The sequence below is a fragment of the Argentina silus genome (genome assembly GCF_951799395.1).
Source record: "Argentina silus genome assembly, chromosome: 18".
NCBI lineage: Eukaryota > Metazoa > Chordata > Actinopteri > Argentiniformes > Argentinidae > Argentina > Argentina silus.
This window is the reverse complement of record NC_139672.1, coordinates 12,216,057-12,241,163: the sequence shown is the minus strand read 5'-3', so window position 1 is coordinate 12,241,163 and position 25,107 is coordinate 12,216,057. Positions and strand designations below refer to the sequence as shown.

At 43.7% G+C, this 25,107-nt stretch overlaps 1 protein-coding gene across 1 annotated transcript in view; it reads right to left on the bottom strand.

Annotated features, from left to right (window-relative positions):
- agap3 (ArfGAP with GTPase domain, ankyrin repeat and PH domain 3) overlaps positions 1-25,107 on the bottom strand; it is a gene marked incomplete at its 5' end in the record, with an annotated part of 116,463 nt that overhangs the window by 75,831 nt on the left and 15,525 nt on the right. The gene's annotated exons all lie outside the window — the stretch shown is intronic.

The following is a 25,107-nucleotide window of genomic DNA, read 5'->3' as shown; positions in this document are numbered from 1 at the left end:
AGTGAAATGACGACAATAGTGGAAGCTAAATCAGAAGGAAGCAGGGCAGTCAATTTAAATAGGGTGATAGAATCTCAATGGGATGTTCCCTGAGTACAACCACACAGAACTTTCACTTTGGGAATAAAGGCTGTGAAAAGCAACCGTACCCAATAGAAAATGTTTTTCACAGGATTCCCTATAGTCTCTAGATAACATCTATTATTTTCATGTAGTATGATACCAATTTAACGACTGACAAAACATGTGTCTCATTACATGATGAGATAGTACTTGTGAACCCTAGACATTTCAGTGCACCTGCCAATACGAGACGCAACATAGAGGAAAACAACAATCAGTCACAACATAAATATAAAACGAAGCCTCCTACTGAACTGCAGACATAACAATCTGGTGGTTTAGTAGGGACATAGACACGCTACAATCCGCTGTGCTGTTGTCTAGCAGATTGTATGACGCGTTTTCACCACATGAGTAAAGCTTGGAGACCCTTAGTAATACAATTTGAGTCAGTGTGAAAATGACACACGGTCGGTTCTCCTTGAAATCGGCTGCAGGCGACGGGAGCCAATCTCTTACTCATGGCCATCACCACCATCATTATCATTACTGTCATCATTAGAGCTAGAGGTAAGCACACTGATTCCTCAAGGACTTTGTCTCCTAGGCAATGATTGACCCTGCCCAGTAGTAGCCTTGCTCCTGAGTGAACATCTAAAATAGGATAAAAATATATATATATATCATTCCAGAACAAAAAGAAAAATATAATTTTTTCTGCTTTCTCTTGTCTCGGCAATTTGGCAAATGTGCATGTCATTCTAATTAATTGGGTTGGGAACAGTGTGGGTGTACCCTGTGTTAGTTATGAGGAGCACATATTGTCCCCAGGTGTGTGACTCACAAGGATTCACAAGACCATCTATCTATATTACTTTTAAAAATGCAGTTTCTCTGAAAGCACGTTTCGTACTTAGAAAATGTTAGTGCATGTTTGAGTGTTCATGCGCGTTCAATAAAAAAACAAGCCTTTCACATCTCAGAATAAACCCTTGATTAAAAGGCCTTCCATGACCCCTCTAAACACGGCTCCGCAAGTTGGAATTCACAGGAATAAAAGAGTGATATTCCACTAATAGCAGCCCTTATCATTGGGCTGATATCCTCGCATTCATCGTCAAGCCTTATTACATAAAAACCACTTGAAATGAGGGGTGTGGGGACTTAAGAGAGACACCGGGGACATACATTCATCAAACAGGAGTAAGAGCTAGCTAGCTGGCTAGCTGCATTATTAGTCTGGAACTATGGGGGACTTCCTCTTGGGACCCCTCCCTTTCCTGTGAAGGATGACTCAGCCCTCTATGGCACCGTGCCCCATGTCTGTACAGCCAATGGGTGTTGTGTTTCAACCCAAATGATTGGCCACTTGGTGAAACAGCCAATCCTGTGTGTGTGTGTGTGTGGGGGGAGGGGGGTCATCTGAGACAGCTCCCATAAGTGTACAACACCACCAAAAGGTCAAATTGCATTTCCCCACAAATCAGTCCATTAATATGTTTTCCCTGTGACTTGACTTTCCCTGCAATAACTCAATTGAAGAGAGTCAATTCCCTGAGTATCACCCACAAATGTGACCTGGTCTTGATGAGCAATTTGGGTGAAATGAAAGCCCATCAGTTCATTGCTGATTCAGAGGGAGGGAGGGAGGGAGGGAGGGAGGGAGGGAGGGAGGGAGAGAGAGAGAGAGATGCACACACACTGAAAATCCACACACATACAGCTGCCCATTCTCTGCATCCACTTCACCCACCCGCTTCGCTCACCCACACATACACATACACACAAACCTACACCCCCCCCCCACACACACACACCAACAAAACAACATTTTAGAAAATAGGCACTTTACAGGCATATAACTAAGTCAAAAGAATCATAAACAGAGAAACAGCAGAAGGGCTACAGAGCAAGGAAAGTTTATGATAATTATGCTTGCAGTAGTGGTATCGAGCGTGGGTGTAGAGCTTTTTAAAATTCAGCTGCACTCCCGATGAGTGTACGTCACAATTCCTCCACTGCAGAGAAAATGATAGGTTTGAGGATGTCTGTGGGAGGCTGCTGGAGAGAAAAAATTCCAGACGCTTCTCTGTCTCTGAAACATGCTTTAGGTTTGTTTGTGCGTATATATATATGTATTAGTGTGTGTGTGTGTGTGTGTGTGTGTGTGTGTGTGTGTGTGTGTGTGTGTGTGTGTAAATGCATGTGTGTGTGCATATGTGTGCATGCTTGCACGTGTCTATGTGTGTGTGTGTGTGTGTGTGTGTGTGTGTGTGTATGTGCATGCGTGCGTGCTTGTGAGCATGTGTGAGTGGAGGCATAGGTGGGGGTCTTGACTCAGCGCCCAAATTCCCTCCGCACGCAAACCATCAGTGCTGTCATTCGAATACACTCAGCAACAAATTTACTGGACGTGTTGAAAGCTCATGTTTATCTCACTAAAGAGAAGAGGACAGTTGTTTAAAAGCGAGCAAAGGTCAAAATCTCCTTGACTGTTTGAGGCTGATGGTGAGGCTCGCAGGTCTGTGGAGGCTGGCTAGGATCACAGCCAGAGGACGTGGGAGGATCTGTGCTTGGATGCACCGTTTTTTCACGGGCAGCTTTGCGTGGGCTGGTGGCTCCCATTCCTCTCTTCCTCCACGCTACACTACAGTACAAGCCCCCACTTCAAAAGCAACTTAAAAGAGTCAGAGATGCACAGAAAGAAGACAATCCTCAACAAAAAAATCTCTTCCAGGTGTGGGGATGAAAACATTCTTTTGAATTCAATGGTTTATATGGAAAAAATGTGCAAGGAAGAGATGAGGAAACAGGTAACCATTGACAACCATGACCTTCCACCGAAGGCTGTAGTAGGTCAGGAGGACATTGTTTCTACTCAGCTACTGACTACTCAGCCATTATGAGACACAATTGTTGGTCTGCTTGTAAATTGTGTGAACAACAGGACTGATGTACAGCTAGCATCTAGAGGTTAACATGTGATAATTCCATTAAGCATGCCCATCAAACATCAAACAAATAACCAGCCCATCAAACAATATGTTACTAGTCTAATGACAAAGGTAGTCACGGCGCACAGCTTATGAAACCATTTAAGGCTGTTCCATATTTTCTAAGAAGATTCGCAACAACACAGTACTGTACTTCCTCCTGCACAGTCCTACAGCAACGTTCCCTACGTATAGAAAGGTAGACTAACAAACCCACTGGCTAATTCATTTACTTCTCTCATTTACTCCCTTTCAAGGTTTCCGCGCAGCCTCAAAAGAGGACCGGAATAGCTGTGCGTTTGGGCACAGGGCTCCCATGTAATTTCTGTCTTTTGTCTCGGTTCCTGGGCTACCCACGCACGTTAAGACAATGAGCCAGGAGCTTCATTATGGAGCTGACAACAGCATTCACACCCCATGTTGGTAGTCAGGAAGAATCTGATCATCCCTAAACCCATGCCACACTCGTGCCCTTAAACACTGAAATCTACGGAAGCTTAATACTGGGAGACGCTGTGCGAAGGTGGAACGCAACGCACATTTGCATTCAGCCAGGATCCACATAACAAATTAAAATGGTGTCTCTTGTATTGATCGCAGCTGGCAAATATGAATTATGAACGTCAAAACCAACACTTCAAATGTTAATGGAATTAATATGCATTAGTGCATGGTTGCGTAATCAGTTTCCAAATTGGAAATGGCTCATGGATGGTGCAGCACATTCAGTGTTGGGTTCTAGGCTGAATCCATTGTTGTTGTGTTTTTCTTCTTCTTCTAACATGGCATATCTGCAAGTGATAACACTCCTAAACTTTCCTAAAATAGCTACAACGACGATTTAGTTATTATTAAACTGAATGAATTCCTTAGGTGACTGACAGTTTTGCTATGCTACTACGTAAGTCCTACGGCTTGCAATGTGAGCGGGCATCATGCTATATGATTAAAAACAATTACCATGGCAACAGAGTGAGTGATGGGCGGATAACAGAAGAAACAGCTTGGTAAATATATGAATAACTACGTCTAGATAATGATATTTAGATATCAAAAGACCAAATCAACAGATGGTTATTTCTCCTATGTCCTCAGCAGACTGGGAAGCCTCAAATCCCCTCACGACTGCTAAGAAGGGCTTCGCCGTGAAATTGAATAACCCTAAAAATCATTTACAGTAAAAAAGCATTACTATTCTGAAGGAGAACATGTCCTAGCCAGAGACACAGACACCAGCTTAGCTCCAGCTCAGACAGCCCTGTTGGTCCGCCGGTCGGTTAAGAGGCGTTTAGGCTGGCAAGGCCAGTGAAAACATCTGTATCCCACTCGGCCAGTTTGTGACAGCTCCATTTGTAAATGTCCACGAGGACAACTAGCTTACATGCTCATTGGTGGCGTTCTAAGGTGGTCTAAGGTGAACACCTTAAGGAGTGATGTCATTGTGTCCCAAGTGCCTTCAAGACTGGGACTTCATTTCCTGAATCCGGCTCTAAATTACCCGTGGTGACAGTCAAGGTGATCTGACCAGAAACAACATGGTGAAATCAGATGAATGAAGAAGAAGTATGAAAGCCTTTTCCTTTCCTTTAGGTTTTTTTCCGGTTGGTCACCTTTGTGGCAGCTTTTAGATATGGCAGCTCAGATGACTTGTCATAGAAAGGGGACAGGTAGTTGAGAGCCAGTAGGAGAGTTGATGAAGTTCCTATTTGGCAAAATACTAAAGATGTGCATGTGCTTACCCAAACATAAGACAGAATGTGGACAAAATTATCAATAAAGGGCCTATCCATATGAAATTGAAGGAAGTGAAATGTGATAATGCAGCATTTTTATTAGTCTGCAGTATCAATGTTACGTTATCAGCAGTTTTATATGCTCTTGTGAAATTCAGACACTGATGTCCAAAAGACCTTATCCTCCATAGGATGGGGAAATGTGCTGAATTCAGTCTTTCTGGCCCATCTGATATTGCACTGCAGACACTCTTACATAGAACATTGACAGAATCAATTGACATAACTGACAGAGTGGTACCAATGCAAGCACATAGTACAACCACATTTGCCTGGAGCGATACTTCAGTTGCACACAAGCTAAATTACAGCATGAGGCCATAGAGATCTAATCAATCACTTTTTTATCTTGTATTGAATCATTAAAATCTCTTCAACTACTTAAATCATGGTATCGATATGACAGCTACATGAGAAACACCACTGTGAATTTGAGACAAGAGCACTGTTTTAACCCGCTGTAATCCACTACGGCATTCTGTAACCATGACAACGAAAATGCAAGTGTATATTACAGCATAACAAAGTGACTTTTCAGGAAAAATAATGCAAACGAAGACTTCAATCCAACTCATATTATGTCAGAATCCCTTTGGAGTGTCTGCAAGGTGTTTTGGATATATTTTCAGAATGAATGGGCCATTTGGGGCACAAAATATGACTACCCAGTATCTAAGAACGCAACATGTGTAACTAAAAACTGTCTGGGGTAATCAACTACACTTAAGGTCAGGGCCAAACCAGGAAAACATTTTAAAGAAGTGGAACATCCCTTTAAAAAAGAGGAAACAGGAAAACAATATGGGTATTTTGAGAGCACAAACCCAAATCTCTAGTACTGTATGCCTATGTACCCTATCATGGGAGGAAAAACATGAGGATAAATTTCCACTGGGAATTTGGCTTCATATCTACAGACAATCATCGAAATAATGAATGGCTCTCAGTTTCCGAGGGAACATCACAAACCTGGAGCAACTAAAAAACCTCACCATGTTCGCCGCAAAAACACTTTCGAGTTACAACCATCAGAGATTGAATTATTCCAAATCCTGACCAGTCCACTTTATTGGATTGGAGGAAGAACTCCCCTTGGGTGGTGTAAGAGTATAGCCAGCCTGATGGAAGCACATATACACTGTGCCAAAGAGAGTTATGTAATACACTCTGCTCCAAGGCGGGCACAGAGACAGACAGCTGCCAAAGACCATGGAGTAGAGAATCCTCAGAGCTATCAACCAAAGGGATCCATAGGAGTGATGCAATAAATGGCTTGACAGATCTGCAACGATGATAAAACTTCTGATTTTTTTTGCAGATCAAACAGAATATTACTGGTGTGTATATCAATATTTCAACGACAAGTGTCTACCTAAATTTATTTCTGCAAAGCAAATTGTACTGCACGACAATAAAGACTGCTCCACAGAGAGGGAATGTGTTGCATTGAAGATACTGAGTTCCAACAGTTTACGCAGTTCTACACTCACTGAACCTTAGAACACATTTAATACTACGGATCTTGTATGCCGGGCACGTATATATAACGCCACTTAGTCTACCCATAATGCCGCACTAGGACTTGAAGTGTCATCACCTCCTACACCTACTCTGGGTTCCAGTCCCTGGTAACTTTTCACCAATTGATTTTTATCTTCCACTGAGAACTAGCGCACAGGCACACTACACATGCACATGCACATGCACGCGCACGCACACGCACACAAACACACACAGAAACAGCCCTTCCTGGAGCAATCCGGAGGGAGAGAGGCAGGCTAATGAGCAGAGAAGTGAAGTTGGGCCACGGGAAAACAACCTTAGGCAGCAGAAACGAGATCAGAACTCAAGCTCCACCAGGACCTCCTTCTCCACCTTCCCCCTTCCTCCCTCATTCCCTCACCTTTCCTCCCTCCCCCAGCCTGCTGCTGAATACTGCATCAGCAGCACCCCAGGAGAGAGGGGAGGCTTGTTCTTTAACTAGATCATTAACAATAACTACCACCCTGAACTATAAACTTTATCATCGCCGTCTATGCCAGCACCTTCTTCAACGGAGATGAGATTTCATAATGAGATTCTGTTACATAACCTAGCGTGATAAATAACTGCAGACATCCAGGACTAATGAAAATCAGGGGAAGCCCTCTCTGCACTGCTGTTCTGAGACACAGGGTTTGCTATTTTTACTCAGGCATCTCCCCAGGTATGCCTTGCCTTCCTAGGTCACGTGGCTGTCCGCCCCTCGGAGCCACACTGCTGCGGTACTCTATTTCTGGGCTCTGAGAGACAGGTGTGAGTGCTCGTGTAGTGACAAACCAGCGGAAGGCAACACTCCGCCCCTGCACCAGGGCTGATCAAAGAAAGTCGCAGTGCCACAGCATAATTGGAATACCGACTGAATAGTTTCACTTTTTTGTGTGCGTTGTTGCTTTAAGTTATAAAAACTTGGCTTGTGCGTAGGGAGTAAGCCAAGAGAGCACAAATACTAAAGAATTGGATAACAGGTATTGACTGTTGCCTCTTGCCATTGTTTTTGACTCTACTACTCATTGGCTGTATTGTCTCCGAGCTCTGCTGTTGAATGCCAATGAGATGAGCACAGTGGTCGTGTCAGTCTCATGCCTCATCACGGAGACAGCTGCACGCTTGCTGGTGTCACCACCAGCCTGACAGGTCTTTTCTCTCTCTCTCTTTCTCTCACCCAAGCCTGCGTACCCCGGGTTGTCATAGGGCCTTTGGTCTGGTGGCCTCATGGAGTGCTCATAACTTACGAATGAATAACTGAACACAATTAAAAGCTATTTCACACAGTTCTCGGGGAGGCCGTTCAGAAGTATGTGTAAGTATGTTTCACACCAAAGATTTTGAGAGTTCACATTCAACTACTGACTTACTGTACATCAAATAATATACACTCACCGAACACTTCATTAGGAACACTATACTAAATACTGGGTATTCCCTCCCTTAGCTCTCAAAACAGCCTAAATTCTTCATGGCATCGATTCCACAAGATGTTGGAAACATTCCTTTGAGATTCTGGCCAATGATGACCTGATTGCATCACGGAATTCCTGCAGATTTTTCAGGTGCACTTTCAAGCTGTGAATCTCCTGTTCTACCACATCCCAAAGGTGTTCTATTGAATTCAGATCCGGTGACTGGGAAGACCACTGAAGAACACTAAACTCATTGTCATGTTCATGAAACCAGTTTGAGACAACTTTTGCCTTGTGACATGGTGCATTATCATGTTGGAAGTAGCCATTAGAAGATGGGTAAATTGTGGCCATGAAGGGATGCACATGGTCAGCAACAATACTCAAATAGGCTGTGGCATTCAAGTGATGATTGATTGGTATTAATAGGCCCAAAGTGTGCCAAGAAAACATTCCCCACACCATTAGACCACCTCCACCATGAGAAGGTGTACAGGTGTTCCTAATAAGGTGCTCAGTGAGTGTAGAACATATCCAGAGATACTACTAGTAGTAGTCTTAATATCTCGTCTTAAAACTTTTAGGGGTTGTCTTGAGATCACTCTAGACCACATGTGGTGGTGTTGGTCTTGTTCTGGGCTCGGTGGCCCTGGTCCTGGCCTGGGTGTGAGGTCTTAGTATCTGGTCTCAGACTTGTTTTTCTAGTCTCTCAACTTATGGTCAGGGTATGTCACTGAGTCCCCTCAGAGTTATGTCACCAGACAGGAGTAACAACAAAGAAGTGCCAGGGCAAACAAGGAATAAGACGCCTTATTTTCTGCCTTGTTAAGACCGTTGGTCTTGGTCTTGTTTTAAACTGGTCTTGATCTTGTCATGGTATCGATAGACGTGTCTTGGTCTAGGTCTCAAGAGGTTGGGTCTTGGTCTGAAGGGGACCAGTCCTGATCTGGATTCAGGTCTTGAGGACTCTAGAAGAATCTCTAGTTATATTAGGCACAATGGAAAAATAAGTTAGCAATTTTGCTACAGATCTCTGTCCCAGTCACATCCAAGATGAGATGCACAGACAGCAGACGTTTCAAAGTTTTCAGAGAGGTAGAGCTGAGATGACAATGAATATCTACTACTAAGCAGAGTGCTCCATTGAAACTCAGAGCGATGGTGGAAATCCAGCCTCTGGTGAAGTCTTCAGTCAGAATTCTTTGCAACAAAGAGGTTCAACTTATTAGATGCCATTCTTTTGTGTAAGCTACAACCAGAGGCATTGTCGACAATCTACTGTAGTGCAAGTACTTTACCAATGATATGGCTGAGCTTAAAGGGGTACTTCACTCCAAAACCAAAGTTTATCAGATGTTTACACACCTCAAAAGTAGTCTAAAGTTTAGATGATACTGTAAGCCTCAATTCCAAATGAGTGGGAAAGATATTCAGCAGTATTCAAGCAGTGTTCATCCAATTCACCATTAAGTGGTTTTGGAGTAAGCTATCACTAGCTTCAACGAGAGATGCTCAAGTAACAAATATAACAATAACCTAACCAACACTTTAAAACTGATGAAGCATTCATGAATTTCTAGACGAACAGACAGGGAAATTACAATGAAGTGAAATGAGTAATGATTTCAAGATGGAGGATCGTCACTGCCTGATATTATGTTGCTGCTCAGATGTGAATAGGTTTAATGTAAATTCACTTTGTTCTTAATTGAGTGTAATTAAGGTGGAGATGATAATGTGGGTTCCATGCTCTCAAACTGGAGGCCAAGAATAAGCTCTTAGATTATGGCAGATAATTGAGCACAATGCACGTCAGTAATGAAACGCTTGTTTTTCCACTGTGGCAGTGATGACAGGTTATTAAAAGTGACAGGAATTACATCAGTCACGGAAGGCAACTACTGAATCTGTTTTACGAAAAGGAGTTGTACACCATAGCATCAGTGTGACCAAGTATATGTGTGTGAAAGTAACAGCTAGAACAATATAGAGAAAGATGACTTAGGCTGCTCCAATACTTGATCATATGCCCTATCATGCTGAATGTAGTCAATCAATGCAGTCCTATTTGCTTATTAAGTCAATCAATCACCATTTGGAGGAAAAGACAAGATCGGTTACGAAATGCTGGGTCAATAATCAACTGCTTTCAAGATGTTCTGCAGTCCAGCTCCACTCTCCATTTGAGTCTCTGAAGATTCAGAACAGTACTCCTGCAACCATTAACACAGTCAGTGCACTACATTTCATGTGAAACAAAAGACCTAGTGAGTCTATTCTAGCCTAATTGTCAAGGAATAGGGCTATATTGGCCCATGATATTGAGGGGCAGTGACCCTGACCGTTCTAAGAATAGATGCAGGTGGGAGAGTGGGAGTTAATTATCTTCTCCCCAGGTGCAGAGCTGCCTACTAGTTTCACAGGTGACTCGACATGTCCTGCTGCTGGCAAGCACCGGTTTTCCAAGAACATTGATATCCTGTCCTAAAGGTCCCTTCATTGGTTGCCTGTCAGTTTTAGAATAGATTTTAGGATCCTTTTGTTGGTGTTCAAATCACTCAATGGACTAGCACCTGAATACTTGTCAGACATGCTTTTAATATATGCTCCCTCTAGATCACAGGTCCTCTGGCACTGGCCTTTTAGTTGTTCCTTGGGTGAGGACAAAGAACTACAGGGAGGCGGAATTTAGTGTCTATCTTAAGACATACCTTTTTATCTTAGCATTCTCTGAATCCATCTTATTTTAATCTACCCTCTTCTACTGTGCTACACTGGTCTCTCTGTTCTACCATGTCTTATACTATAATTTCCTTATATTACCGTTAATTTTCACTGTATTATTGTATTTCCTTATATTACCGTTTATTTTCACTGTATTGTTGTATTTTCATTATATTGTTAAGCACTTTGTATTGCAATTTTGCACAAAAGGTGCTATATAAATAGAGTCTGATTTGATTTGATTCATTTGATCTGAGCCTAAACTTGGATACCTAATGTAAAACAAGAAACAGTAGCGTTTTGCTTTTGAAAAGGTTGGTTCCCCAAAATGTCAGTAAAACGTGATACAGAGAACATTAGATTGTCTTATCAAAACGAGGAATTGTCATTGAGATAACCTTTTCCTTTCACCGAAATACCATTTATATCAATTTGGTGAGACCTTACAGGTTGATACAATGAAACAAGTTTCCTTGCTGATAAGGACAAGGTATAATAGTGACATGGTGGCCTTTCACTGCTGTGCTGCTGAGACATAGACCCAGAGACAATAACTGAAACATCATAGCAACTCCGCTAGGCCCCCGGAGGGCGGACAGCTGCGGAGAGTAAACAAATAGGCTAGCTAATCTGACTTTAGCCAACGATTGAGCGCTGCCTTGCCACAATAAACGGAGGAGATCCAGCTAAATCCCAACATAAGCTCTGCCCACGTACCACACAGAGCCCAGCACGACACAACAGACATCTTCTATTTTTGCAGCTCTGTGCTCTTCATGGATGGGCCTACCCCCATTTGCTGCAGTGAGTCTATAATGGGCTCTTCCTACATACAGCTGTACAGCTGCGCTTTTAATTCCCCAAATTAGAGCTACATTCAACAAGAGCATGGAGATGCATGGAGATGCTCTTGTTGAATGTAGAAGAACAAATAGAGGTCAAGTAGGAGTTGTAGTGATACACCATCACCAGATGGTGTCACTGTTGCATCATGTACTGTATATCATATTGTTCATTATTGGATTAAAAAAAAACTGTACATGCCCATGTGTGTCTAAGGGCAATGATGTGCTATGGTAGTTTGGGGAAAATACTGGGTTATTTTGAATACTCATTTTCACAATATGAGTTTTAATTGGGTAGGTGTTATAATGAAATACAGAGTATGGAACTAGCATCTGAATGCTCACAATGATCTGTATAGATGATACATCTACATAGATATGCTGTATACATGTATCTAATCCATATGAGAAATAATAACAGACTGGTAGTGGTCAATATTATTTCAAGTAATTACCATCACATTATGCCTAACCTCATTGAGACCAGGCCTGGTGAATTCACTTGCAGATAGTAGCTGCGAAGGCAGCAGGTGAGACTATGCACATTATTATCGCAAGACTACAGACCCAGCACCCCTGTGCATTCATTGCAATCTCCGGGGATTTTAACCACGTCACCCTGACAAAAACACTGGCAACGTTCTCCCAGTTTGTGAAGTGCCCCACTAGGGAGAACAAAACACTGGACCTGTTATATGCTAATGCTAATGTGAAGGACGCCTACATCTCTACAGCACTCCCCCCCCGGACAGATCGGACCACAACCTAGTCCACCTCAAGCCCATGTATGAGCCTCTAGTCCAGCAGCACTCTGTGACCACTAGGACTGTGAGGAGATGGACACAGGAAGCTCTGCAGGACTGTTTTGAGACAACGGACTGGGAAGTTCTCTGTGAGTCACATGGGGAGGACATTGATGGTCTTTCACATTGCATCTTGGACTACATTAACTTCTGTGTGGAGAACACTGTACCAACTAGGAGGGTGCTGTGTTTTCCCAACAACAAGCCTTGGATTACAAGTGACCTAAAGGCCCTCCTCAACGACAAGAAGAGAGTGCTACTTGTCTGATGACAAGGAATAACTGAAGCGGGTGCAGAGGAAGCTCAAGGAGAAGCTGAAGGAGAGCAGGGACACCTACAGGCTGAAGATGGAGGACAGCCTGCAGGACAACAACACAAGAGAGGTGTGGAACAGCGTGAGGAAGATCACCGGCTACTGTAACGTTTTTACTTGGATGAGCGGACTCAGGTGCGATGCATATGAAGGGAGGCAAATGAGTAGGTAGTGATAACAAACAGGAGGATCTTTACTAAGGAAGAACAAGCAAAACAGAATACAACACAGACTTACTTGAAAATAAAGGGGAGAGCACACAGTCTCCAAAAAAACTGTATTCGTAAATACGATAGCTTACGTTTCTCAAGTCATCAACATATGGTGAACAAACAGTGAAGAACCAGCGGGCAGTGAAGGGAAGTGAGGGAACATAAGCCCACAGTGATAATTAGACACAGGTGCAGGTGATTGGTCCATGGGTGAGGTGGCCAGAGGGAGACACCTAGGGACCGCACTAGGAAGTGCAATCCCCGTCTGTAACAGCTACAAGCAGGCTAACGACCCGCAAGTGGCTGGAGATCTGGACAGGGTCAACGAGTTGAACCAGTTCTTAACAGGTCTGACTCTGGGGCTCATTGTCTCCCTCCCCCCAGCTCCACGAACGACTCTCCACTCAGTCCTCCTTCTCCTCCCCCTGGCTCCTCCAGCCCTGTTCAGCTACCAGACGTGCCCCCCTCCACTCCCCCTGCCCTGTCTGGACCCATTCACACCTCTCATCTACCCCTTTGTCCCATCCAGTACCCTCTCCCTTCCCTCTCTCTCTCCAGCCCCTCTGACTCCATTCACATCTCCCCTCCATTCCCCTCCTCCTCCAGCCCCTCTGACTCCATTCACATCTCCCCTCCATCCCCTCCTCCTCCTCCAGCCCCACCATTTCCTCACTTAGAACTCTTCAGCGCCCCCCATTATTCTGCCCCCCAACACCACTGCCACAGCCAATGACCCCCCACACCACTCCCCGCTCCAGTGTCTTCATCAGTACGGCTCAGATGAAGAGAGAGCTGGGGAAACTCTGCACCCCTGACGGTGTGAGCCTGAGGGTGCTGAAAGTCTGCGCGGACCAGCTGTGTGGAGTACTCCAGTACCTCTTTAACCTGAGCCTAGATAACCTGAGATTAGATAAGGCTGGCAGCACTGTGAGGGTCATGTTCTTTGACTTCTCCAGTGCATTTAACACCATACAGCCCTTACTACGTGTGGATAAGCTGCTGAGGATGCAGGTGGACTCCCCCATTGTTTCCAGGATTACAAACCTACCTGACCAACAGGCCACAGTTTGTACGGCTGCTGGGATGTGTGTCGAACTGGGTGGTGAGCAGCACTGGCGCCCCCCAGGGGACAGTTCTGGTTCCCTTCCTCTTCACCCTCTATACCTCGGACTTCAGGCACAACACAAATACTTGCCATCTGCAGAAGTTCTCGGACGATTCTGCTATTGTAGGATATGTCAGTGGAGGCCAGGAGACAGAGTACAGAGGACTGGTGGACAGTTTTGTTGAGTGGTGTGAGCAGAACCACCTGCTACTCAACATCAGCAAGTCAAAGGAGATGGTGGTGGACTTTAGCTAGGGTCCCCCTGTCTCCTGTTTCCATCCAGAGAGAGGACGTGGAGGTGGTCCAGAGCTACAAGTACCTGAGGGTGCACCTGGACAATAAACTGGACTGAACCGGCAACACAGATGTCCTGTACAAGAGGGGCCAGACCCAGCTACATTTCCTGAGGAGGCTCAGGTCCTTTGGCGTGTGTAGGACTCTGCTGAAAATGTTCTACCAGTCAGTGGTGGCCAGCACAGTGCTGTACGCGGTGGTATGCTGGGGGGGGGGGGCAGCATCAAGGAACGTGACACCAAGAGACTGGGTATCACACTGGACACTGTGGAGGAGGTGGCCAATAGGAGGATGAGGACCAAACTCCTGGCCATCATGGACAATCCCTCCCATCCCCTACATGACACTGTGGCAGAGCAAAGAAGCTCCTTTAGCAACAGACTACTACAACCACGCTGCACTAAGGAGCGCAATAGGAGATCTTTTCTGCCTGCCGCAATAAGGGATAAATGTCCAATTCCTCCTCCGGCTGGCTCGATCAGGGTGATCAGAGTCAGGCTGTGGGATGTTATATCATACTGGACTGTTCTTATTGTATATAATGTTTCAGTTGTCTATTTTATTTTTATTCTATTTATTCTAATGTCACTTTATTTTGTTGTTGTTGTTTGTGACGTGAGCTGCCGCAACGGCTTCATTTCTCCACGGGGATCAATAAAGTACCGATCTATCAATCATGGAGTTCTTACAGTCCATAGTTCTACTCAAATTTGCCTGCTCACCATATACTGTACAATTCCTCTGCCCTGAGCGGGTGAATGACAGAGATTACATAAGACTAATCATTGGGTTACTAGCCCACGCACTCAGCATCCTCAGCTACCCTGTAGCACTGTAGATAGGGCTGTTTCTCACAAGGTAGAAACAAAATGGCTGAGGAGACTGCTAGGGGGAAATTAAGGAGCAAAGGAAGATATCTCCATGAATAATCATAATGTACGTGAGGCGATTCACAACACGTTTCAATGCAAATCAGTTGGATGACAATAATACATCAGAATAATGGCACCCCGGTGCACAGATACGTTCAATTTATTTACACACATGCCCCAATGGTGCAAGCATGGAATACAAATCAGGTAGCCATTTTAACACAACATTATTTATATGTGCCTGAATTACTATTTTCCTATGATGAATACAGTTTAGAATATTTGCCATATCTTTGAGTTCAACCTGTCTCAGGAGTCCAGCCAGAGTCCTTCCTATGACTAGGAGCATTCAATTCAAGCCGTAGGAAACCAGTGGTGCTATTCAGTGGTAAACGCTGTGGGTATTGAGGACAAGTGTCATGACCACAAGGTCCATGGCATTTAATGTCAGATTGCATTCATATAGTGCTTTTCACTCAGTGTCAAGGTAATGCTAAGGATCAACCCCATGGTCTCCCATTTACCATGATTTATTTTGACGGCAAATTCTAGGCACTTTGTGACTTTACCAACACATTGTCAATGAGAACAGCTGGATATTTCAAGGTATATTTCAAGTGTAACAAACCAAGACGATATACTAAGAGTGATATACTCTCAAGTGGGATGCGAGTCGGCCAACAAAACCAGCTCATGCGTCAAAGCTTGGGGTTGGGGGAGATCGCTAAATGACGAGACAAGAGACCCAACATTTCATGTGCTTCGCACACCTGTTGTTTTGACAAACAACATCAAACTCCCACATCAGACAGACTGGTGTGATGCCTAATGCGGTACGTTGTTGTGACTGTCCTGTGATCTCTCTGGAAGTGGGCTAAGGTGAGAGGTGAAAGAGGACGGGGCACATACAGGGAATTCTAGCTTGGTGTTTGTACACTACATGCCCACCGCTCTGCCTCCGCTCTCACCATCCCACAAACCCCTGCTGACTCCACGCCCACTAGCCCATCCATCCGACAGCCAACCTGTTGCCTAGGCAACCCCAAAGCCGAAGCACTTGCGTCTGTCTGAGTGCGAATACAAAAATTACATTTTTTTTGCCTCCCTTGTTTAATCACTTGTTTTCCGTACATTCATTCTTCTACTCCATACTATTCTATCCATGTAGGAAGCCATCTCTCGGTCAATCCATCCATTCAACCTATCGATCATTTTTTTGAATCAGTCCATTACTTTGGTCTGTCTGCTTACAGGAGGCATGAGCAACAAAAACCCTCTATTCTGCTGTTAGAATATTCTGAATGGTCTGATATGGTCTGAATGGCTGATATGGTCATATCGATATTGGAGAATGGTCTATTCATATTTGAGACTATTTTGTTCATCCCGTAGTTCACAGCTTTTCTGATGATTGCCCAAATCTGGAGAATGATAATGTGTCTTTATGTCCCTCAAAATAGGCTACATGTTATAGGTAACACAGGGAAAATGTGTCCATCTCAATAGCTCGCTCATCTTTACCATCATATTTGCACATCAGGTCAACTCTACCCAGGTCTGCTCTACCCATACTTTGTGGAGTACAACATCATTGATGAGGAAAATAAATGTGGGAAAAAAAAGGCAAGCACAGCATAACAGGCTTAAAATGCAGCAGAATTTAAAGCTAATGTTCTACCCAGCAGCGTGACTCCCTCTCATTTGCATGTTCAGATCTGAGATGCTCATAGTCAAATTGATGGGCCTTTGCTAATGTCACAATTTCTCTGTTTGTGTCAGGAAATAATATATCACGAACAGCAGAGAGCAGCAGAAAGTCGTTTATCAACCGCGCGCGCGTGTGTGTGTGTGCCTGCGCGTGTGTGTGTGTGTGTGTGTGTGCCTGTGCGTGTGTGTGTGCCTGTGCGTGAGTGTGTGCGCGTGCATGTGTGTTGCATAGCAAACACGCTGCTGGGGGCTGATGCTGCATTCATCAATGCCACTGCACTGTCAAAATGACATGACACACACAGACACATGACAAATACATGAACATGCAGAAAATGTACTAACACACCAGCACACAGACGAACACGAGCACACCAGCACATGGAAAACGCACGGATGCATGTATGAAGGTCTGAGTATCCCATTAGCAGGGTGTATTCTCTGCCCTGCATTCAACAGAGAGCTGCTGCCATGCTCTCCACAACCGCCCACATCCACCCTCACAGAGAGAGAGAAAGAGAGAGAGAGAAAGGGGGGAGAGAGAGGGAGGGAGGGAGGGGAGGAGCGGAAGTGCTTTCACAGTGAGAAAGCAAAGATACACAGTAGGAACACACGGCATACTGCTCCATGCTGTGTGTGATGCTTAACAAACGACAGCACAAGCAGGCGCGCGCACGCACGCGCACGCGCACACGCACACGCACACACACCCACACACACACCTAGGTAAAGTGTGTGTGCCAGGCTTCTTGTGTCCAAGGTTAGAAGGCTTAATTAAAAACCCAAAAAGCACATCAAGTATATTTGTTCTAATTGGTCAATGTTCACACTGTGTACACTTTAGAACAGTAATGGCTCCATAAATACCTTCAAATGAAAAATGTAACCTCTTTGCTTGCCAAGCCCATACAAGGGCGGCAGGTATTGTTTGTTCCTCAGGGCACAGCAAAAACATTATTGACTGTGTTAAAAAGAATCACACCTGTTATAGTTTCTCGTAGTGTACTGTACCACATATGAATCTCAATTCTTGGTCGATTGGTTAATTCCTCCTAAATTTCTGTCTAGACACAAATCGATTTCAACCCCTCAAATGCAGCAATACCTTCAAGTCGAATGAAAAGTAATTTCTACCTTTGACATAAAAAAACTGAAATATATGACAAGAGTGAAGAACCAGATTCCTAAAATCCACCTCAAACAATTATGTTCCCTCCCACTATCTGTTCTTCTGTTAAATTACTTAAAGGGATGTTCCACTCCAATTACATTGTATCATTGTCTAGCACTAGTATTCAAAGTAGTACACCTGCTCAGACAGTTTTACATGCACAGATTGTATATTTAGATTATCATCTCAATTTATGTCCAGAACAACACTAAAACCCAACTCTGAAATAACTTGCCAACGGTAATGTAAAATGTGTCAGTTTTAGTTTCCCAATAAAAGGTTATGTTCTGTTTTAAACATACGATTTATTTCTTAACAAATGTGCGCAAGTAGATCTTTCTCACTGTCGACAGTAATCGGTCCATTGGGTTGCCTCAGGAGCGCAACGCTGTCCAAAACCTCAAACCCAAACTTGCCTTTTGGATTAGAACTTTGTACGATAAAAATCAGGTTCAAAAGTGGATTTTTATCAGTTACGTATTAAAAAAGGAAAACTGACAAATTACTCAGAAGCAACATTGGCGTGATATATCCAGGATTTGAGTGTTTGGAGTGTGGTTAAGATATATTTAACTAACCGATCTAAACATCAAAAGAAGTGAGATACGCACACAAAGAAGGGAGAAGGGAGATCCACACAAAACATCTTGAGGTAGGTGACTACATCAAAACAACCATAAGATGTAAATGGAGTGGATCATCGCTTTAAGATCCCACAGCAGTGGATTAGAGGAAGAGGCTGTGGAAGTGAAGCTGTCATAACACATCTCCAAACGGGTTTGTCTATGAGTGGAGAACGTGTTTAGACGGTCACCAGGCACGGCTGCACGTCTCTCCCGTATTATTGAGAGAGGAAGGGATCCATCAGCAACACATCATCATCATCGGAGATGAGCTCCACTCATGGGACCGGACTTCTGGCTCTCAGTCAAGGCCATTCATTTGTGTACAAACACACATGCATGCACACACTCAAGCGCACACACACTCAAGCGCACACACACACACCCACACAGGGTCCCTATACTCTTAGCTTAGATAGCTTCCTAAGTCTGCGTCTTCTCTCCCTCCTGACCACTGATTTGACAAGGCAAGATAGGCAAAAGCAATATGGATGACATCTATAAGGAAAGAAGGAGATGAGGAAGGAAGGTTATAACAGAGTAGAATATTGGGACACAGCCAATGCATGCTGTGGCTGAAACAGCCCTTATTCCCTAACGGCCTACAGTATGTCATCTGGTTCACAGCGTGAGGTGTCCATTTAGACAGAAGCAACTAAAAGCTGGGTAACTATGGGGAGAGGGTACTTTACTCTACCACTTCACCTGCACTATTACCAATAACATGTATTGAATGAAAGGACAGCACAGGCAGGGAAAAATATCATGTGATTCACAGAAGGTAGTTGATGTGCTTTCTGTTATTCCTAAGAAGAAAATCAAGTTTAAATATATCCTTTTATGAAAGAAAACACGCCATAGGCACACTCCAGGTAATAATGGGTACACACACACACACACACACACACACACACACACACACACACACACACACACACACACACACACACACACACACACACACACACACACACACACACACACACACTTTGGCAGGTGCTTTGAGCTTTTTATATTAGCAGGCAGCAGGTAGCCTGTGTTCTCATTAAGTAGTGAATGGCAGAACTCTGCTACAGAGAGCTCTCCTGGGAGGAGATGGCTAACAGAGAGAGTGACCACCTCACCACCTCAGCCCTGACCCTGATTGCTTTAGATTAAGAGCTCACGGCAGAGAGGGCATAGCCTCTTCATAAGGCCAGATAATAGTTCCTGATGACTGAATGATTACTTTGGTTGTACTTTTTGATTAACATGCCCATCTTCCTGTGGGGATCTGTGTATGTGCTGCTCAATCAGTTAAGAGATGCACTCTACCATCGCGCTCACCCAACTTGACAGTCCTTGGTCCTTTCAGTATAAAGGTTCTTAGCTGGTGCGTAGTTGGTGCTACTGCAACCTGACAGGATTCAAACCCAGTCTCCTGCTTTCCACAAACAGCCACCTTAAAAATGCTAAATAATAAAAAAAAATGTTTTAAAGTAAATAAAGTAAAGTAAGCCTAGGCATTTGCTCAGGGAGATAACGCAATTGTTCAGGTCTCAATCCAGGCTCCTCATTACAGGAGAGTGGTTTCAAACCACCTCCGCTACACTACTCAATCAGGCCATTGAACGCCACAGACTGGGGGATTTGTTTGAGTTTCCATGTTGAACGCTTTTGTACAGTAAGAGATGAGCTAGATGTTGTCATGTTGCGAGCCAACGAGGTCCAACGTCAGCACTTTGGGCAATCGTCCAGCCCCGGAGAGCAAGGGCACAGGACAGACAGGCGTAAACCGCAAAATGGCCTTTTCTCCATCCAGGATTTTCCCCTCGAGTCTGGCAGCGATCCTAGCCTGCGAGTCTTATTCTGCCACCAGGCCAGTCCTTGGTATCCTCTCCAGATGGTGCTGCTGAGGGGGAACAGGGAGATTTGGAAGTGAATGATGACTCCGGTTCCTGACTACACATCCGGCTGAAAAGGCCCACTCTCCTCCTCCTCCTCCTCCTCCTCATCATCATCATCCTCCTCCCTCAGATGTCAGGCAGGGAAAGAGAGACCGGATGCTTCAATAGTTATGCTTTAGCAAGGTGCTAAGCTTATTTGTGCTTATGCCTTTGTCATGATGGCAGCACACATAATGATGCTAAAGTGTATGGTAACACCAAGATGAAGTTACTTCTGTCAAAGCTGCAACTGTTTTGACGCCAAATGGATATCAAAATGGGTCCAAGTTTAATGTAATCAAAAACAGGAGCGTTAATCTGATAAGTATCTTGTATTCAAGGTTTTTGCTCCGCGTTTTTATTTTTTTCCATGATGCAATCTTACCTCCTATTCAATCGGTGTGCAAAAATGCTGAGGAATCCAAGATTGTAAAACAATTTCAAATCCTAACACATTAAGGATCATGCTGTTGGCAAGCGAAAACCTATTGGGGGAATTCTGAACAGATTATGTGATTGAACTAACAACTCACAAATCCCTTCTTTGCCAAAACAGAATCCCTTCTTTGAAATCTATTAACACAATGCAGATTGATGTGACCTACTGTGTTGTACTTTAATCTACAACAACAATGAGTGGAAAATACAAAGGATAAAAATAAACATAAAAAAGGGACATTCACCTGTGCCTAATTCTGTGGGTGTGTGGGTGTGTGGATGTGTGCACATAGCACATTTCACACTCTCAAGCTGCCAATGCGAATCATTTGGCCCAAAATGTCAAACCCAACTGGCGTGGAAAGAGTTGCGTCAGCTCCCATTTTCTCAAAGTTCTGGAGGAGTTTCAGGAGATGCTCCCCGCCAAAATCCTGTTACTGAACTTATCTGAATCGTTTACTTGTTAAACTTGATGTTTCTTTGGCTATTCAGTGTCTGCTCTTTCATCATTCAAAAGCCTGTGAAATGAGTCGCCAACAAAAACTCCAGACTGGAGTTTATCATCACCCACATCATAATCATAATATATAATAATAATAATAACAACAACAATAATATATGCAATTTAGCAGACACTTTTATCCAAAGTGACTTACAGTACAGTAAATGCATACATTTCTGTATGATTCCAGCGGAAAACAAACCCACAATCTAAGCGTTACTCCATGCTCAATCAACTGAGCCACACAGAATTGGCATAACGCATAGACCATAGAATGACATTTGCCAATGAACAATTTGTGAGTCATCTATGTTGGACACCTAGATTACTGTATGAAGCCTTCGTAAAGCCTTAAAAGGAGGTCATTAGTTTAGAATGGGACTTCAGGCATCTCAAACAGAGTTGTGTTGTTGTTGTTCTGAGCAGGTTGATTTATGACTCTACTGGTTATGTATGAGCTGCAGCCCTTACATAACGACACTCATCTGGAGCAGCCACGAGCTGTTCTCAACAGGGTGGCAATGAATGGATTCTCTCCCGTCTATGTCTGTGTTTCCCAGTCACGTCCCATGGTTTTACCATCATTATTACATGATGACAAGGCCGGGCTAGGTGGAATGGTGGCTGGGACGTCTACATCATAAAAGTATTATACATCGTTGTCGAGTATCGCTGTGTGATGAGCAGGTTAACTCAATAGGATACTTACTAAATAGCCTCCGTGCAACGGTATGCAAATGTACCTTTGAAACACCTAAAACGCTTAATGTCACTTGATACAAATATTACTGATATATCACAAGTCTGATTCCTAATTTTGCGAACATCGGCCAGCATATTGCATTCACCCTCTTGATTCAAACCTGTAGATATTCATGCATAGGTACTTCAAGCATGGGCCATAGATGAAAGAATTTTCAGCATGTGAGTCAGTGAAAGTATATAACAGCATAATGCAGCTGACTCCGACTTGCATGGGGGACAGAAACACCATAGTAACATGGTGACCTCATAACAAAGGGAAGGGATTTTTTTTTTTTTTACTGCATCTCAACCCCTAAGGGATACATAATCTTCACCATTACACATATTTACTACAGCCTAGAATTTATTGACAGTGTTCCACTGGTCAACAGCATTAGCTCAGAGAGAAACATAACTGCAGAGGGAAGGCGAATGGATAGTGCTGATTTGGTGTGTGTGTGTGTGTGTGTGTGTGTGTGTGTGCGTGTGTGTGTGTCTCGCTCTCTCTCTCTAATCCCTCTGTTTGGGTACTTACTGTGCTGGGTTGTCCCTTCCAATCATACACAGCCAGCAGGCAGCATTGGGGAGGACTGATTTAGACTGGCAAGGTGTCAGGCCAACAGAATGAATTAAATAAAGTAAATGGATGTGGGCAATTCTCTAAGTTAGCTCACTGCAGTAAGAATGATGACAGACAAATGTATATGTCGATTTGTGTCACGATACTGGATTGGGTCAGATACTGATGCCAATTTTTGGGGGACAAAATTCACCAATTACCAACATATCGACCGATATATTATTTTTCACTGGTGCCAAAAATAATTAATCTTAATGCTGAATGCTGATTTCTTATACAATGTTCTATACATTAAGCTACAGGAAATATGAAGCATTTCCAAAAACAACCTTCTTTGCTCTGGGAATTCACTACTGTGAAATACTTGACTTGCATCCATCTAAAAAAAATTCTATCATGATCATCATGTACCTCATTCTCACTTTTGGAACCCCACTTCCACCCCATTCCACCTATGTTACCCTTGTTTTATGAACACATAGCCTCAATATCATATACAGTACGCCCACACAGATATGGTATCGGCTGACATACCAGACAGACTCCTTCTCTAACATCTCAGGTATAGCAAAAATGACCCTCCTCCATAAAACCCTACATTCATTACTCAGCAATGGTGAGCACACATTAAAAGAGCGTTACACATGCTTGTGTAGTGGGAGTGCAGGGCAGGCTGGTCGGATTACCACCCAATGAGAGACGAGCAAGTGTCTCTCTGTGTGTGTCACTGCCAGGGTGGCACGGCCGAGGAGGACGCCCCCCGTGCCACTGGAGCGAGGCAGGAGCGTATACAGTAATTACATGCCTGACTAAAACAGAAAAGAGGGGCAGGAGGATTGGACAAATTGCTGCTTGCTGCGAATGCCGGAGAAGTAGGCCAGGGAAGGAGGAGGGGGTGGCACCAACATCTGGGAGCACCCTCTGGAGGCTGTGGGCATGAGCAATCACCAGAGTCTGGATCAGCCGAGCAGATCCAATCGCCCCCCCCTTGGTCTTAAGACCTCTTAATACCGCATCAATACTACTCAGCGCTTAAAACCCACAGGCAGTGGTAGGCTCCTTCACTTTCCGGAGCATACGTCACAAATACAGTGCTGAAAACGATATGGAAGAAAGCTGGCATCCCTGAGAACTTTTTACCCTCATATGCCCTCTATTCTTCTACAGATTAGCAGTCATCCATCGACAGAGTCAACATATTAGAGCGCTCATGGCTAATTGGATTGCCTGAGTGTTCAGCGGGAGACGCTTAACACATCAATTGGGCAGGTAAGAGGCTCTGCGACCAAGCATAATAATTATGCAGGAGAATGATGTGTGGCATTAGTATTCCTTAGCCTTGTTGGGGCGGTAACCTTGTGTATACCTAGTGTTACACAGAATGTCGGGATTATGAGCAAAGATAGAAAACATACCCGTAGCCCCGGTGCCAATGCACAGAAGCCTTACTTTAACACCTGGCAATCTGAGCTGCTGACAGGGTGAGGGCAGGGCACCGTCTGGTGTGGTTATGAGAGGGCAAAATAAGGTGAATGCTTGTACAGCACATTGTAGATGTCAGAGAACATTGTCAATCCATTTTGGGGAGCTCTATTTATGAATAAACTAGTCTCATCCACTGTACTTACAACACTAAACCTGGTAGAGATAAACTGTGATTCAGGGTGAGACATCCAAATGGGTCAGAGGTGTATTCGACATGGGCCTGACATGTACTGTATTTACAAAAATAGGACTTACCTTCAGAGTTGCATATGGAGGGTATTCAACACAATAAGACAGGAGCAGGGTATGGGGGGGGGGGGGAATAGGATATTCATTAATAGGTATGATACAGTAGATGTTGTTGAATGTTAAAGGGATAGTTCACCCATTTTTCTATTATTTGTTAATGTTTCACATTCAAGTGGAACCATATGCAAATGAGACTTGCATTGTACTTGGTTGTAGAACTACTGTATTGTTTACTACTGCTTCACAGCAATGTTATAATACTTAAAAAGTAGTTAAAGTAATGTTGTCATGCTTCTTATAAGTAATGTTAAATTAATTTAGGCATATTTATGTACACAATGCTAATTGGGAGTAATTGATAAAAGCTAGGTGTTAAATATGTCTGCTAAATGTGTTGTGCTGTGAAAATGTAATTGAAGGCTCAATGCAGATGGTTCCACTATTGGCATACAAACTGTATGTAGGGTATGCAAAGTTATAACACATTATGAAAATTGGGTGAACTATTCCTCTATAATAATTATACCCATGTGTCATTTTGTGTTTCAAGACAAAGTTTGGCAATTGATGTTGACAAGTTCACCTTCAGTTTTCCACACTTTTAAACAATGCAATAATTTAGAGATGTAACTTCAAAAAAGCTAGGCCATCACAAGTAACAACAAGCAACAAGTGTTGCAAGCTGTCAAAATTTGATTTGTCATGTACAAGTTTCCATATGGTT